Source organism: Asterias amurensis, chromosome 8 (genome assembly GCF_032118995.1).
Source record: "Asterias amurensis chromosome 8, ASM3211899v1".
NCBI lineage: Eukaryota > Metazoa > Echinodermata > Asteroidea > Forcipulatida > Asteriidae > Asterias > Asterias amurensis.
This window is the reverse complement of record NC_092655.1, coordinates 5,463,852-5,481,215: the sequence shown is the minus strand read 5'-3', so window position 1 is coordinate 5,481,215 and position 17,364 is coordinate 5,463,852.

The following is a 17,364-nucleotide window of genomic DNA, read 5'->3' as shown; positions in this document are numbered from 1 at the left end:
TTTTTACCGAGTTCCAAGACATTACTACCATGAGAAAAGTGTGATGGTGAGTTGCTTATTTGATCAAGATAATTAAGAGATTCTGTTTTCCAGACTCCACTGTTGTTGCCAATAAATCCCCCGGGGGTTGTTTGTCGTCATGTTATTCAGCCGGCTCGATGAGCGAGGAAAGCGCGCGGTTTCTGTCCACCCATCCCTTTCATTCACCTCGCAGTCGCATGGACCCGGTTCGAGCACGGACCGGAGCCTTGCCTTGCATGCATATGTGGATTGTGGTTTAAATTTTCTACCTGACTGCAGGTTATCCCTTTATAGGGGGGGGGGGGTGTTTTCCTCCCACTTGTAAAATTTCAATTTCGTTATTTATTGTCTTTGTCTACTCTCTACATACAACAACTAGTTAATAAAATAATAATAGTAATTACAAAAAGTTGATGTGATGTTTAGACAGTGTGTGGTCAGATGTCAGAGTCGGACAACTCAACGTTTCACTCAGACAACTCGACTTTGAGACAACTCGACGGATGGCCAATTAGACAAGTCGACCTCCATTACTGACATGTTTTCACAAATTTCCTAAGTGTAAATCCTAACCCTCACCAGACCCTAACCCTGATCTTACTAACCCTACCCTACCCCCCTCCCCCCCCCCTCACCCCTTCCTGGCCCTGTGCGCGCCCCGTGCTTACCTAAGGCCACCGTCACTGCCATCCATCATGGCCAAGGTTTATCGCGATTCAGAACCGCAATGTGTTGTGGGTAGGCAAGTGGGGCAGTTTACTTTGCGATGTATGTTGTCATGCACGACTCGAGCACACACCACCTATCTTTGTGTGGATTCAACAATGCCTTTCTTTATATTTTGCTATTCGTGATGAACCTTATCCGTCGACTTGTCTTGGTCCTAAGTCGAGTTGTCTGACAGTTTTAAAAAAATGTCTGTTGAGTTGTCCGAACGGTCGAGTTGTCCGACGGACGAGTTGTCTGAACACCGTTAGATCCATTCATGACCATGAACATGATGAACGATGTTCGTTCCGCTATTTTTGCCTTTTGTCTCCACTTCTGAATCCAGGAACATCCCTCCTACCCAGTCCTTAGGTGCATGTAAAATATCCTTCTAAGACTTTTTTGCCCTTCATGTTTGACTATGTTCAGAGAGGATACAACTGTTTTTTTCTCTTTTTTTTAATCAGATCTTGCCAAAACTAGTTAAGGCTCCATGAGTAATGAATGTCAAGTGTTCTTTGCACTCTCATTGAGAATTGTTTGGGTCAAGAAAATCCACTCTGCAAACTAACATTGTTTTGATAAACTCAATAAATTCTTACCGCAGCTGCGCACAGTGTACCAGTAAGCTCTGTCCAACTGTCCTCTGTTTTTCCCCTGTAGTATAGAAAATTTGCCATGCTCAAAAACTGCCCTTATCTTTTTTTTTAAGGGTTGCCTTTTTTTAGTCGAAAAAGAAATTTATTAACTTACACCACACTCCTTTCATTAAACATTGTTTGTATTTGTTTGTTTTCATTTAGGCTAGATACAGACATGCCATTGTCAGATGAAGTCTGACCTCCCCAAAGTAAAGGCATCCTGCCCAGTGTCAAAGTACAATGATGTCTTCTTCAGTAAAAGGTAAGCACCAGTTTCAACCTGTGGGTTTAACAACTGTTTACCCCAAATGTTCCTTAAGATATTTAGAGCATTGAATACCATGTTAAGCGAGGTGACAGTAGAGTACCAACTTCATCGCTGGCCACAACATTCACAAACATACACAAACCCCCACAATCAGAGAAATGATTCATGCGTGAAATGTTTCGAAGATTTAGATTTAAAAAAAATAGTTTTCACTATCAACTATCTTATTACCGAGTAAGTGTTTATGGCAATATGTTTTAAACTAATTTAAATGTCTTGTCTTTTAGGCTAGAAACAGACATGCCATTGTCGGACGCAGTCCACCTCTTCAAAGGTAAATGCAACCTGCCCAGTGTCAAGGTACAACGATGTCTTCACCAGCAAAAGGTAAGTGCAAGATGTGAGTTAAACAACTATACAACGATTACCAACTTCATCTCTGGTCGCAGCATTCTGTCGTTTCTTTTAGATAATCTTATTTTATGCATTTGAATGAGCTGTTTATTTTTCAAAAATATCACATAATCTTTTGTAAGTTTGTGCCACTACCCCTTGTAGGTTTAGTCAGCTTTTTGATTCGCTAAAAACAATTGCAATTTTCTTTTAGGAAAGCGTTCCACAAACTGTTTTGAAAAATCATCAAAAGTACAATCCATTTTGTTGAAGGATAGTTAGTTTATACAGATAGCTCTACAGAAGGAACTATGTTGTTTTCAACTGTTTACATCTCATGGTTCTACTTAAATTACCTTTCAAATAGTTCTTTTTAATAATTGAGAAGCTAAAATGACCGTTTTAAAGGTCGCATTAAAACTACAGCCTACCAAAATATAGATGTTTCATTTTATTTACCCTATACTTCATTTGTTTGTATTTAATGGCATGCTATCTACAGATAGTGTCTACCTGCTGAGACTTGAAAGTGCCTACCATCAGCCCAATGCCTACCATCATCAGAGTAGATGTGTGAAGCTAAAAAAACAGGTATGTGATATTCCCAAAGGCATCAGTAGAGCCTACTGCATCATTTTAGAGCATAAAATCAAAACTCAAAATTTGGCCTAAATTTGACAAAATGCCTGGACTTACCCCTTGACGTTTTTTCAATTTTTGACCCTTTTTTCAAGTTTCAATAATTCACTAAATAAAGCTTATATCTCGGTCTAAGTTGCATAAAAAGGCATCAGTAGAGCCTACTGCATCATTTTAGAGCATAATATCAAAACTCAAAATTTTGCCTAAGTTTGACAAAATGCCCCTTGACATTTTTTCAATTTTTGACCCTTTTTTAAAGTTTCAATAATTCACTAAATAAAGCTTATTTCTTGGTCCAAGTTGCATACAATGGCATCAGTAGAGCCTACTGCATCATTTTACAGCATAAAATCAAAACTCAAAATTTTGCCCAAATTTGACAAAATGCCTGGACTTACCCCTTGACGTTTTTTCAATTTTTGACCCTTTTTTAAAGTTTCATTAATTCACTAAATAAAGCTTATATCTCGGTCCAAGTTGCATAAAAAGCCATCAGTAGAGCCTACTGCATCATTTTACAGCATAAAATCAAAACTCAAAATTTTGCCCAAATTTGACAAAATGCCTGGACTTACCCCTTGACGTTTTTTCAATTTTTGACCCTTTTTTCAAGTTTCAATAATTCACTAAATAAAGCTTATATCATGGTCCAAGTTGCATAAAAAGGCATCAGTAGAGCCTACTGCATCATTTTACAGCATAAAATCAAAACTCAAAATTTGGCCTAAATTTGACAAAATGCCTGGACTTACCCCTTGACGTTTTTTCAATTTTTGACCCTTTTTTAAAGTTTCAATAATTCACTTAACAAAGCTTATTTCTTGGTCTAAGTTGCATAAAATGGCATCAGTAGAGCCTACTGCATCCTTTTAGAGCAGAAAATCAAAACACAAAATTTGGCCCAAATTTGACAAAATGCCTGGACTAACCCCTTGACGTTTTTTCAATTTTTGACCCTTTTTTCAAGGTTCATTAATTCACTAAATAAAGCTTATATCTCGGTCCAAGTTGCATAAAAAGGCATCAGTAGAGCGTACTGCATCATTTTACAGCATAAAATCAAAACTTAAAATTTTGCCCAAATTTGACAAAATGCCTGGACTTACCCCTTGACGTTTTTTCAATTTTTGACCCTTTTTTAAAGTTTCATTAATTCACTAAATAAATCTTATATCTCGGTCCAAGTTGCATAAAAAGCCATCAGTAGAGCCTACTGCATCATTTTACAGCATAAAATCAAAACTCAAAATTTGGCCCAAATTTAACAAAATGCCTGAACTTACCCCTTGACGTTTTTTCAATTGTTGACCCTTTTTTCAAGTTTCAACAATTCACTAAATAAAGCTTATATCTTGGCCCAAGTTGCATAAAAAGGCATCAATAGAGCCTACTGCATCATTTTAGAGCATAAAATCAAAACTAGAGCATAAAATCAAAATAAGTTTTCACTATCAACTATCTTATTACCGAGTGAGTATTTATGGCAATGTTTTGTTAAACCAATTTAAATGTCTTGTCTTTTAGGCTAGAAACAGACAAGCCATTGTCAGATGCAATCCATCTCTTCAAAAGTAAATGCAACCTGCCCAGTGTCAATGCACAATGATGTCTTCTCCAGCAAAAGGTAAGTGCAAGATGTAGGTTAAACAACTATACCATGTTGCATGAGTTGACAACGGTTACCAACTTCATCTCTGGTCGCAGCAATCTGTAACCTCACCTTTAACCAAACATGTCCCATGAGGTCGATGTCTTTTCTATTAGATAAACTTATTTTGAAAAGTTTTATGCATTTGAATTAGTTGTTTACCTTTTTAAAAATATCACATAATCTTTTGTGAGTTTGTGCCACAACCCCTCATATAGCTTTAGTCAGCTTTTTGACCTGCTTAAAACAGTTTTAGAAAAACGTTTCACAAACAGTTTGAAAACTCATCAATAGAACAGTTCATTTTATTAAAGGATAGTTAGTTTATACAGATAGCTCTACAGAAGGAACTATGTTGTTTTCAACTGTTTACATCTCATGGTTCTACTTAAATTTCCTTTCAATATTTCCTTTGAACTTAAGAAGCTAAAATGACCATTTTAAAGGTCGCATAAAAACTACAGCCTATCTCAATATAGATGCTTCACTTTATCTAACTCATACTTCATTTGTTTGTATTTAATGGCATGCAATCTGCAGATAGTTTCTACCTGCTGAGACTTGAAAGTGACTACCATCAGCCCAATGTCTACACACCAACAACATAGATGTGTGCCTCTGAAAACCAAGGTATGTGATATTCCCAAGGGTTGTGTTATACTAACAACAAAGTGGGCTGTTTTAGCAGCACAGAACAGACTTCACCCCTACGCCACATGCCACAACATTCTTGGGAAACCATGCTGGCACCACGCCTAACCAAGATGAATGGCCCTCCCTACAGATTGATTACAGTTTACAGATTAAAAAAATGAATACATGTTTATAATTAACAAAACCTTTTATATTTTTTGAAAAAAACACATCCTTATATCATTCACACTGCATATTAATAAGTTTATTCTTTAAGTTTCTCCTTCAATGTTGTTTTCATGAACCTGGGAATAAAATTAAAAGTGAAAAAGCAGTAATGCACTAATGATCAAATGTGCATTTTTAATCTCATTGGGGGGGGGGGTCAAGTTAACCCCACACTACTACCAAGGAGTTGGCTGAATTTCACGTCTGTCTTGATAAAATACACTCACTGTCAATTTGAGCTTTGAGACAACCATTCGAGCCATGTTTCATATAGTAGATGTTCTCGGTCACAATTGAACTGAGATTTTATTGACAGAGTCAATGGAGGGGAGGGTGGTAGTTCATTTGGACATTCCATTTGTCATACACCAAAATGGGTATAGCTTTATACAAAATTGTTTTCTTAACCTTTTACAGCATGAGAAAGCTGACTTGCTACAACCAGGTGTGTAGCAAATAACTTTCCCTCCAATCACGAAGGCTTCAGAATTCGAGGTGAGCAACTCTCTTTAAGGCCTTCTACACAAGAAGTCATGGATGAACAACCAACCAACTTGAGGATTTCATTTGTAGAATTGTAGAAATGTTAAATAATAGAGAGGTTTCGCAAGTGTACGGATACAGATACAATGATATGTCAACACTTTGTGTGTTCACATGGCGCGTATACGCAACTATCATATTTTGCACAAACGTTGGCATTGGATAATGAGCTCGTACACGTTGTACAAAAACAGATACTGTTTTGCAGACTTTTAGTTTTCTTTTTGTACCAGATCAAAAACATTTCCCATGGAATTGCTTTCACTGGTATCGTGCTTGACATAGATAGAAATTTTTTCGTCATTTGCAAGCAAAGCGATCAGAAAATGTAGTGTATAAAACACGGGGTCTCTATCGGTCTTGTTCGTCAGAAAAACACTAATGATGAATGCGAGCACACTCAAGTGAAAACATACCTATAGTTTGCGAAACAAAATCCAACACGCGGCTGTCGTGAACGAAAACATATACGTATCTGTATCCGCATGCTTGCGAAACCTCTCTAATGATGTCAAGTAAAACCCTGATGCAAGTTTACTTCTACTTGAATGTTAAAGTTAAAAGTAAGTGCACCATTTGCAAGCAAGCAAACAAAAGCATGATGGTGCAATGGTACAATTAGTAATGGCGTTGTGCTGGTTCAATGAATAGTTTTGCGAGGGTTTGATAAAATGTTGGTGCAAGGTCCCTGCTTGAGACTAATCTTACCAGGATATAATTTTTATCCAGATTGAACTGCTTGCAGGGTACACTTATTTTATTCAAAAATTAAATCTTAAAGGGAAGTTACACGTTAGGTAATTACTCAAAACAAATATTAACTTAAAAACTGACTTGGTAATGAGCATTGGAGAGCTGTTGATAGGATAAAACATTGTGAGAAACAGCTCCCTCTGAAGTAGCGTAGATTTTTAGAAAGAGGTAATTTCTCACTTAAATATTGAGCTAGAAGTATTTTATTCCCTACTGAAAGCAAATTCGTCCAACAAGGGTGATTTTTCTTTCATCATTTTCTTGCAACTTCGATAACCAATTGAGCCCAAATTTTCACAGGCTCGTTATTTTATGCTAATGATGGGATACACCAAATAAGAAGACTGGTCTTTGACAATTACCAAACGTATTCAGGGCCTTGTAAACAATTGTAATGTAAAACAGACATGTAATTATTTCCATCTTTAATCCGTTTTGGGACCTCCTTTGCTCTAAACAAAGGTATTCATACAACCCCAAAACATACACCAAATGTACTTCTTCATTCTTAAGGGCCAAGTATCATGACTCATAGCCTGTTATATAGGTACTCATATTTGTATTTAATGAGTTCAGGAGCTATAACGGACAAATTCATGAAAGAAATGGAATGTTATTTCTGAAGCCATTGGTAAATAACATTTTGTAAAAATGTCCTTCACAAGTTAGGTCTTGTTTGTGAGTTACTCAAGTGAAACCCTTTACTTTGATCCAATTTTGAGGGAAACAGATTTATTTTTTGGTATTTACAAATCTTACAAAATAAGTCAAATAATAGTCCCTAAGCTCTATTGTATACAGTTTCATGGTTGTCACACATTTAAAGGTAGTAGACACTATTGGTAATTACTAAAAAATAATTATTAGCACAAAACCTTACTTGGTAACAAGTAATAGGGAGCGGCTCCCTCTGAAGTAACATAGTTTTTGAGAAAGAATTAATTTTCCACAAATTTAATTTTGAGACCCCAGAATTAGATTTTGAGGTCTCAAAATCAAGCGTCTGAAAGCACACAACTTCGTGTGACAAGGATGTTTATTCTTTCATTATTATCTCACAACTTCGACGATCAATTAAGCTGAAATTTATTTATGTTATGTTATTTTATGCACATGTCGAGATTCATTAAGTGAGAAGACTGGTCTTTAACAATTACCAATCAGTGTAGTGTCTTTAAAGTAATATCCATTAGTAACAAGTATTGCGTTTTTAAAATCAAATCAATGAATGCGCACAGAATGTTTGAAAAAACAGACATCTTTGTTATAATAACTTGACATAAAAACCTCACTTGATGACAAGTTTGGAAGTCGAGTAGGGTGGTTTTCCTTTTTAAAGAAGCAATAGTTTATTTCCTGATGATGTCTTTATTAAATGTTTCATTCTTTAAAATTAAGGACTGACCAACTTAAAGTTTCCTCCAACCAGAAAGAAGAGCAAAATGCACAAAATATATGTGCCTCAAAACATTAATGAAGACATTGGGTTAAAACTACACAGTGCTCAAACTAATGATGAAGTTTCCACAATTAGCGGTGTAATTTATTGATAATTAAGACAATTGAAACAATTGTAATATAAACACTGTAACTGAGCAAAGTAGTGTAAAAATTATCTTTCTCAAAAGATTCAAAGTTACAGTGAAAGTAGTTTTAAGTGAATAAATAAATTGTTTGTAACTTATGATTTGGAGTTGTCAAATAAAATGATTTATAAATGTAGCAAGAAATCTCTCTCCTTCCATTATTTTATGTGCATTATAGTACAAGTTATGTATTATGGTTACAGTTTTTGAAGTTATTTGATCCTAGACTTAACAAAACTTGAGTTAAAAAATACACCCCGCTTAAAAATGGACTGGTCCCAATCGGTGATGTAATCCAACAAAAATGGCGGCAGCAAAAAAGGTTTCAATGTTAAAGACAAGTTCCACCCCTTTAAACTCAATTTACAAGAAATTATTACTAAACCTTTTTCGCACCTTTAAGCCACCCAAAAAGTACCTACCTTTAAATCATACCTTTAAAGAAATCATTTCAAATATATAAAAAACAATCCACCCCTTTAAACTCAATTTGAAAGAAATGCCAACTAAACCTTTGTTGCACCTTTAAGCCACCCAAAAAGACCCTACCTTTAAATCAAACGTTAAAATAAACCATTTCAATATTTAAAAAAACAATCAACCCCTTTAAACTCAATTTGAAAGAAATACCTACTAAACCTTTAAGCCACCCAAAGAGACCCTACCTTCAAATCATACCTTTAAATAAACCATTTCAATATTTAAAAAAACAATCCACCCCTTTAAACTCAATTTGAAAGAAATGCCTACTAAACCTTTGTCGCACCTTTAAGCCACCCAAAAAGACCCTACCTTTAAATAATACCGGAAAATAAACCATTTCAATATTTAAAAAAAAAGTCCCACCCCTTTAAACTCAATTTGAAAGAAATTAGCACTAAATCTTTCATTCAAAATTACCATTAAAAAAACCTTTAATACCTTAATATAAAAAAAGCAATAGATGGCTTTAAAAAAAAACACCTTTAAAACGCCTAAACCCCCATCCCATCGCCCCCAAGCCCTCATCCCAAACATCCCCCCTAAGCCCCCATCTCAACAAGTCAATCCCATCGCCCCGAGCCCTCATCCCAAACCATCCCCCCAAGCCCACATCTCAAATAGCCCAGCCCATCACCAAAGTCCTCATCCCAACTCATCCAGCCCATCACCCTAAGCCCTAACCCTAGTCAATAAAAAACATCACTCTAAGCCCTCATCACAAGTCCTACCCACAATCTCCGAGCCCTCATCCAAACTATCCAAGCCAATCACCAAGTCCTCGTCCCAACGTTTCCAGCCCATCACCTAAACCATCACCCTAAGTCCTCATCCCAACCAGCCCAGTCCATCACCCAAACCATCACCCTAAGACCTCATCCCAATCAGCCCAGTCCATCACTTAAACCATCACCCTAAGTCCTCATCCCAACCAGCCCAGTCCATCACCCTAAGCCCTCATCCCAACCATCCGAGTCCATCACCCAAACCATCACCCTAAGCCCTCATCCCAACCAGCCCAGCCCTTCACTCCAAGCTCTCATCACAAGTCCAACCCAACCCAACCCCATCACTCCTACCATCATCCCAAGCCCTCATCCCACCAAGCCCAACCCAGTGGCCGACTTACTATCCAGCAACCTCTCGGCTCATCATCCCAGCCCAGAAGCCGACTGACTATCCAGCAACCTCCTTGGCCCCTCAGCACTTAGAAATTTTACTCCCCAAGCCAAGCTCCAAGGCCCTTGGTCAACCCTTGCTCAGCCCTCAGATCAGCTAGAAATCCAAGGGTCTAGCCAGGGAGAAAATATTTTGGAAAATTTTCTAAGTCAGCCATTTTTAAGTTCATCACTCCAAAAACCGTTAGATTTTCATAACAGCTCGGTAGCACAGCAGTGAGAGAGTGGGCTTACAGAGCTGAAGGTCCCCGGTTCAAGCCCTACCCATTTTTACTAAAAAATATTTTTTTTCTTATTTAATGGTTAAAAAAGGCTCTCCAGGGGATTTGAACCCCGCCTGCTCACAGCTCCAGGATTCCTGGAGCTGTGAGCTAGCCCACTGCGCTACCCGGCTTCTTAAAAAAAAGTGCTCGGAACTAATATTTAAACCTTAGGATGAAAAGGTCAAACAAAAAAATAAAAATAAAATATACCCTATGACCCTTGACCTTTGCACGAGTTACAAAAATAAAAATAAAAATAAACAACTGTGTTTGTGACGATTATACAAAATAGTTTATTACACCATTTAAAAAGAGTATAAAAGTACACATAATTACAATACATTTGTTTCGCAAGTTAATTTACAGACTACAGAGTGAACTACCTTAACAAGTACTTTAACATTTACAAACTAATTAATACATAAAATTAACGTAGTAAATAATAGATCTTATACCGTGAGGTTATTTACGTCATCATTTTGCCTCTACCTCTAAAATGTATTGGTGCGCTGTGTTAAGTACGCACTAAAGTTACATAAGTTAATTGTCTCCCTTATTAATACTTTTATGCAAAGTTAAGTTAATTAATTAAGTTGCCCCCCCTACAAACTCAGTTAGAATTAAAAATACACTTATTCACAAATAGAGAACCCAGTAAGACTACAGAGAGCTTGCATTGCAAGCAGTTTTATACATAGTTAAATATACATAACATAACGCATAATTTTAAAAGCTGATTTGGTTACTGCATAGAGGGTGCTCTACTATCTCACTGTTATTTTATTCATTCTTGGTAACAGCACCCTCCTAATAATAATAATAATAATAATATGAAACATTTATATAGCGCTCTACGGAGAACAGAGCGCTTTACATGAGACTATGACAACAAAACACATGTCTCATTAAAAGAACACCTTTTAAAATTACTATTTCTTATAGTCATACACCATATTTATTTAAATTTACAAAATGGCGACCATTAAAGACTACAGAGAGCTTGCAATGCAAGCAGTTTTATACATTCTTCAATATACGTAACATAACGCATAATTTTAAAAGCTAATTTGGTTACTGCATAGAGGGTGCTCTACTATCTCACTGCTATTTTATTCATTCTTGATAACAGCACCCTCCTACACATGTCTCATTAAAAGAACACCTTTTAAAATTACTATTTCTTATAGTCATACACCATATTTATTTAAATTTACAAAATGGCGACCAGTAAAGACTACAGAGAGCTTGCAATGCAAGCAGTTTTATACATTCTTCAATATATACATAACATAACGCATAATTTTAAAAGCTAATTTCGTTACTGCATAGAGGGTGCTCTTTAATCTCACTGCTATTTTATTCATCCTTGATAACAGCACCCAACTACACATGCCCCATTGTTATAACATATTTTAAAGACAAATTTCCTACAACATATAATAAACGATACAGACGACGAGGCTGCGCTTTTGCACGGCTTAAGCGACCGATCGTGACTCGTCTTAAAGTAGTTTAAAGTATACTTTGGTTACTGCATAGAGGGTGCTCAACAGCACCCTCCTACACATGTCTCATTAAAAAGAACGCCTTTTAAAATTAAAGCCAACTACACATGCCTCATTGATATAACATATTTTAAAGTAAAATTTCCTACAACATATAATAAACGATACAGACGACGAGGCTGCGTTTTCGCACGGCTTAAGCGATTGATCGTGGCTCGTCTTAAAGTATTTTAAAATTTACTTTGGTTACTGCATAGAGGGTGCTCTACTATCTCACTGTTATTTATTCGTTCTTGATAACAGCACCCTCCTACACATGTCTCATTAAAAGAACGCCTTTTAAAATTACTATTAACTTCTTATAATCATACAAAAGGTGGTTTTATAATATCAAAGAATATTTAAAATACTTCTTTAATCCCAAGTTCAAACAGAACACAGTTTTTAAATTACACAATACCTGACAGAAACGAGGCTGCTTTTTCGAACGGCTTAATCGAACGGCGCATCATTCCGTCTAAACGCGCATCAACTCGTAATACACACATTAACGGATAAATAACATAATGTAAAATAAAATGCTTTTAAAAAATGACAATGATTTGTTGTATCTTAAACAATACCTTAAATTACACAATACCTTACAGAAGCGAGGCTGCTTTTTCGCACGGCTTAATCGATCGGCGCATCATTCCGTCTAAACGCGCATCAACTCGTAATACACACATTAACGGATAAATAACATAATGTAAAATAAAATGCTTTTAAAAAATGACAATGATTTGTTGTATCTTAAACAATACCTTAAATTACACAATACCTTACAGAAGCGAGGCTGCTTTTTCGCACGGCTTAATCGATCGGCGCATCAACCGGTATAAACGCGCATCAATTCGTAATACATGTACACACATTAACGGATAAATAGCATGTTCATGTAAAATAAAATGTTTTTTTACAGCCTATAATTTATCATTGTTATTTCTTAACATTATTATGTTTTAATTAGCCTATAATTTATCATTGTTGTTTCTTAACATTATTATGTTTAAATCAGTTAAAAAAGAAGTTATTAGTAGTAACTCTGGCCTATTACATGTATAAGGTATTTAAAAGTGCAAAGGATGTTAAGTGTTTCTTATTCAAATTACATTCATACATTTGTTAGTTCAAAACCTAATTTAATTTATGGCATGTTAGTAGAATACACTACAGAACATTCATTAAATTTATTAGTTACTGTATTAAAAGCATTCTTATAAAGAACTAAAAATTATAAATTGTAATTTTTTTCTACCAATAACATGTATGAGGCATTTAAAAGTGCAAAGGATATGTTAAAGTGTTTTTTATTCAAATAACGTTCATACATTTGTTAATTCAGAACCTCTTAATTTATGGCATGTTAGTAGAACATTCATCTAAAAATATTCTCAAATTCATTAACTACTAGATTAAAAGCATTCTTATAAAGAACTTTAACTTACAAATTGTAATTTTTTCCACTGATTAAAATATAAATTTGTTACTTTGTTTTATAAATTGTATCAAACTATAGTTATTTCATTTATTTTCATATGTTAGTGGTGAGAAAAACTCAATCATAATAGGCAGACTTCGTTGTCAACAAAGCCCAAACTACAAATCATTTATGAATTTGTTTAGTAAACGATTCTACTTTTATATTTATTCCTTGAATTTGCCCAACCCTGTAACTTGTTAATGTTTCACCCTTGTTGTATGTCCATTTGTCTATAAATTAAGGTGAAATAAAATAATAACATACTACAGTGCATTTATAGGGTTCTTTGATACCGTATGAAAGCTTTGATATTGGTCGCAATATCTTTAACGCGCGATGACTTTATGTCCAAACGACTCACACTCTGACCCAACTTTTTTAACAGTTAGTGTTGCACAAAAATATAATGTAATCCCAACCTAGAGATTCAAGATTTAAAATGGGAAACTCTGATCATTTTATCGTTCTTATGTTTAATTCATTATAGTTAGTATTTTAAAACATAAAATTGCTAGAGTTAGATTGTTGTTAGTTGTAATATATGTTCATATTTTGTCATATAAATATTCTTAAACTTTTAATAATGTCATCTTGTGCAACACACATTAACACAATTATAAGATTTGTTAAAGGTAAAAAAGTTAACAATAAATAATATAGAACTTGTATTTAGATTGAGCATGTTTGAATTTCAAAAATAACATATTCATAATAAAATCGTTTTAAATACATTTAATATCATTGATTAATTTCATTAATTTATTAATCGTAATTTTTGTTTGTGTTTGACAGTATTTTTGTTTAATACTTATATTTTGTGTTATACATGTATATAAATATTTTAGAAACATACAATTTGGGGGATTAATTTTTGTGTCACTCTTGGTGTAAGTTAAATTTTGTATTATTAACATCTGTCTATGAATAATGAAGAAAACACAACAACTGCTCCCACGCATGTATGTCTTTTAGAAAAACAAGACCTATGTGATGAAACGAATGTGATATTTCTGTAACATTTTCAACACACGAAAAATTTACGTCCGCACGGCACAAGCTCAATCCTATCCGCAGCAACCTCGTTTCTATAACAACAAATTAAACCAGTGAATACTTATTTGGAGTCTTAAAACAACCAACCGAAGGTACTGTTTACACTATTGATAAAGTTTAACATCAAAATTCACAATAGTAATGTATATATAGTTATAAATAGGTAAACCATTGAAAGCTATTTATTTCAGTTCAAATTTGTACTATCTAATTTGGGGGATTTCTTCAACAAAATTAATTGATCGGCTATCTTTGCCTAAACCAAGGGAGTTTGACCGTGAAGAAGCAGCACACACCTCCGCACAAGGCAGAAGCGGCACACACCTCTGCATCACTGCAGAAGCGGCATGCACCTTTGCATGATAAGTGCAATCTCACAATGTCACCATTATAGGAGCTGATACTCCCATGATAAGAGACAGACTATAATGGGATACACTGCAAGACATCATACTGGGGTGACATTCCTTCAGCACGCTGTCGTCTCCTTCACTGATGTATTTTTGTTAATAAATTAGATCAAGAATTATTCCAGTCTATTCTATAATTATCATTTCTTTTTGGGGGATTTCTGAGCCCAGTTGAGTTTGACTGTGAAGAAGCAGCACTACTTTCGCACAAGGCAGAAGCGGCACACACCTCCGCATAAATGCAGAAGCGGCATGCACCTTCGTATGATAAGTGCAATCTCACAATGTCACCATTATAGGAGCTGACACTCCCATGATAGGAGACAGACTATAATGGGATACACTGCAAGACATCATACTGGGGTGACATGCCTTCAACACTCAGTCATCTATTAAGAGGGGTTAATGCATCATAAATTGCTTTCTTTCATGGGGGGATTTCTTCAACATAAATAATTGATCAACTATATTTTCCTGAGTCCAAGGAGTTTGACCGTGAAGAAGCAGCACACACCTCCGCACAAGGCAGAAGCGGCACACACCTCCGCATTAATGCAGAAGCGGTATGCACCTTTGCATGACAAGTGCAATCTCACAATGTCACCATTATAGGAGCTGATACTCCCATGATAAGAGACAGACTATAATGGGATACACTGCAAGACATCATACTGGGGTGACATACCTTCAGCACGCTGTCGCCTCCCACATTGATGTATTTTTGTTAATAAGATTAGATCAAGAGTTATTCCAGTCTATTCTATATTTATCATTTCTTTGTGGGGGATTTCTTCTACATAATTAATTAATGGGCCGTCTTTTCCTGAGTCCAAGGGAGTTTGACCGTGAAGAAGCAGCACTACTTCCGCACAAGGCAGAAACGGCACACACCTCCGCTCTAATGCAGAAGTGGCATGCACCTTCGCATGATAAGTGCAATCTCACAATGTCACCATTATAGGAGCTGACACTCCCATGATAGGAGACAGACTATAATGGGATACATTGCAAGACATCATACTGGGGTGACATACCTTCAACACACTAATGCAATAGCAATGCAGAACATGGACTTATAATTAAAAACTAAAATATTTATGTGTTTAAGTAAACCATTATACATAAGTACACCATCGCAAGCAGCTTTTTGTCATCAGATTTTGCTGATTGTCATCCTGATTAGCTTAGTTCAATTAGCAGGGCTACCGACGTGCAGGTTTCAGGATACCGGCCCCACGCGCTTTCTGAGATCGTAAGAGCCAATTGCACCGCCCCCTAAGTGGGACGGGTCCGGTCCACTGTCCCAACTTCGGCGCCAGGACAGCCTCCCTACTCTTAGTAACGCGGTCCCTAGTTGAAAGGACTAGGGACTACTTCCGTTGGTCAACCATACTTGTGATAACACCGGCACCATCCTAGCAGATGAGGAGCCCAAATGCACCTTTAAGATCAACCACCCAGTGGCCCGAGCCGGAAGTAGGACCCCACATGCCACGTGCACGTGTCCAGGTCCCTTTTCGACCGCCGCACTCCTCCGTCAATTCCTTTCGACCGCTGCACTCCTCCGTCAATTCCTTTCGACAGTCGCACCCCTCCGTCAAATTTCAATCGGACCACTGCACCACCAAGTCCCTAAGATCGCTCATTGTACAGCATACAAACGCGTATGTGCTTGCTTGCTTGCAGTGGTGTATTTATTTACAAGATAACAACCGTTTACAACAAAAAGAGAAATCAAACTATTAAAACAAACCCACAATACCTTAAGTTGAAGACAAACTGCTTGGTTGTGCATTCATAATTGCTTGATGAACATCTCAGATGTCTTGATACTGATGATTATCCATTGCTCTTCTGTGTACACTGCAGCGGTGAATCTCTCTTAAAGTTGAAGACAAACTGCTTGGTTGAGCATTCATGATTGCTTGATGAACATCTCAGATGTCTTGATACTGATGATTATCCATTGCTCTTCTGTGTACACTGCAGCGGTGAATCTCTCTTAAAGTTGAAAACAAACTGCTTGGTTGTGTATTCATGATTGCTTGATGAACATCTCAGATGTCTTGATACTGATGATTTCATACACAGTCGGGTTGAATCTCTCTGCACTTGATTTTAGAGAACTATCAGATACATCACTGGCTCTGAAAAGTCAAGATTTAAGAAAATACACCGATTCAACAATGACAATATTCAAAATCTCAAGGATAATGACAATTTATTGATGGACCCAGTGATGATTGGTATAAGTTTTTTGGTTTGATAAGTCACTATTGGATTTTTAATTTATAAAACCTGTATTTATGTTCAAAGAAAAATCATTAGACCATACCAAAATGTTTAATAGGTAACTTGTCTTTGAATCTAGGTCATTTGTTGTCAACTTAATGTGCCCATTTTAAAGAAGGCGTATTGATGTGATTTCTTTGAAGCTCGAAGGTCATTTTGTTCCCTGAACTGCAATAATCATTGCTAGGTTAAACCATAGGAAATACAACACGGTCGTGTCACCAAATCACTATTCACTCCGGAGAGTATTTCATTAAGTGTTACACTTTTTGAAAGCTGAAAAAGGGGGGAACACTTCTCGTCTGTTGAAATCGGACCAACAGTAGACATTCAAATATTAAACAGTTGGGAACAAGGATAAATAAATAAAGAAAAAATTGTTAGTGATCTACCTTTCACTGGAGAGTGCAGCTCCTACATCTTGGATTGGTCATCTACTTCTCGTCAGGCAGATGTCTTTGGAAAAGCTTCGTCCGACATGGAAAAAAAAAAAATGCATAATTGGAAACAGTTTTAAAAGACTGCCAATGATTAATTGTAAAGTAATGGAATCAGCCAAGGTTTGTTTGATACTACCAAGATATGGTGTTGATATAC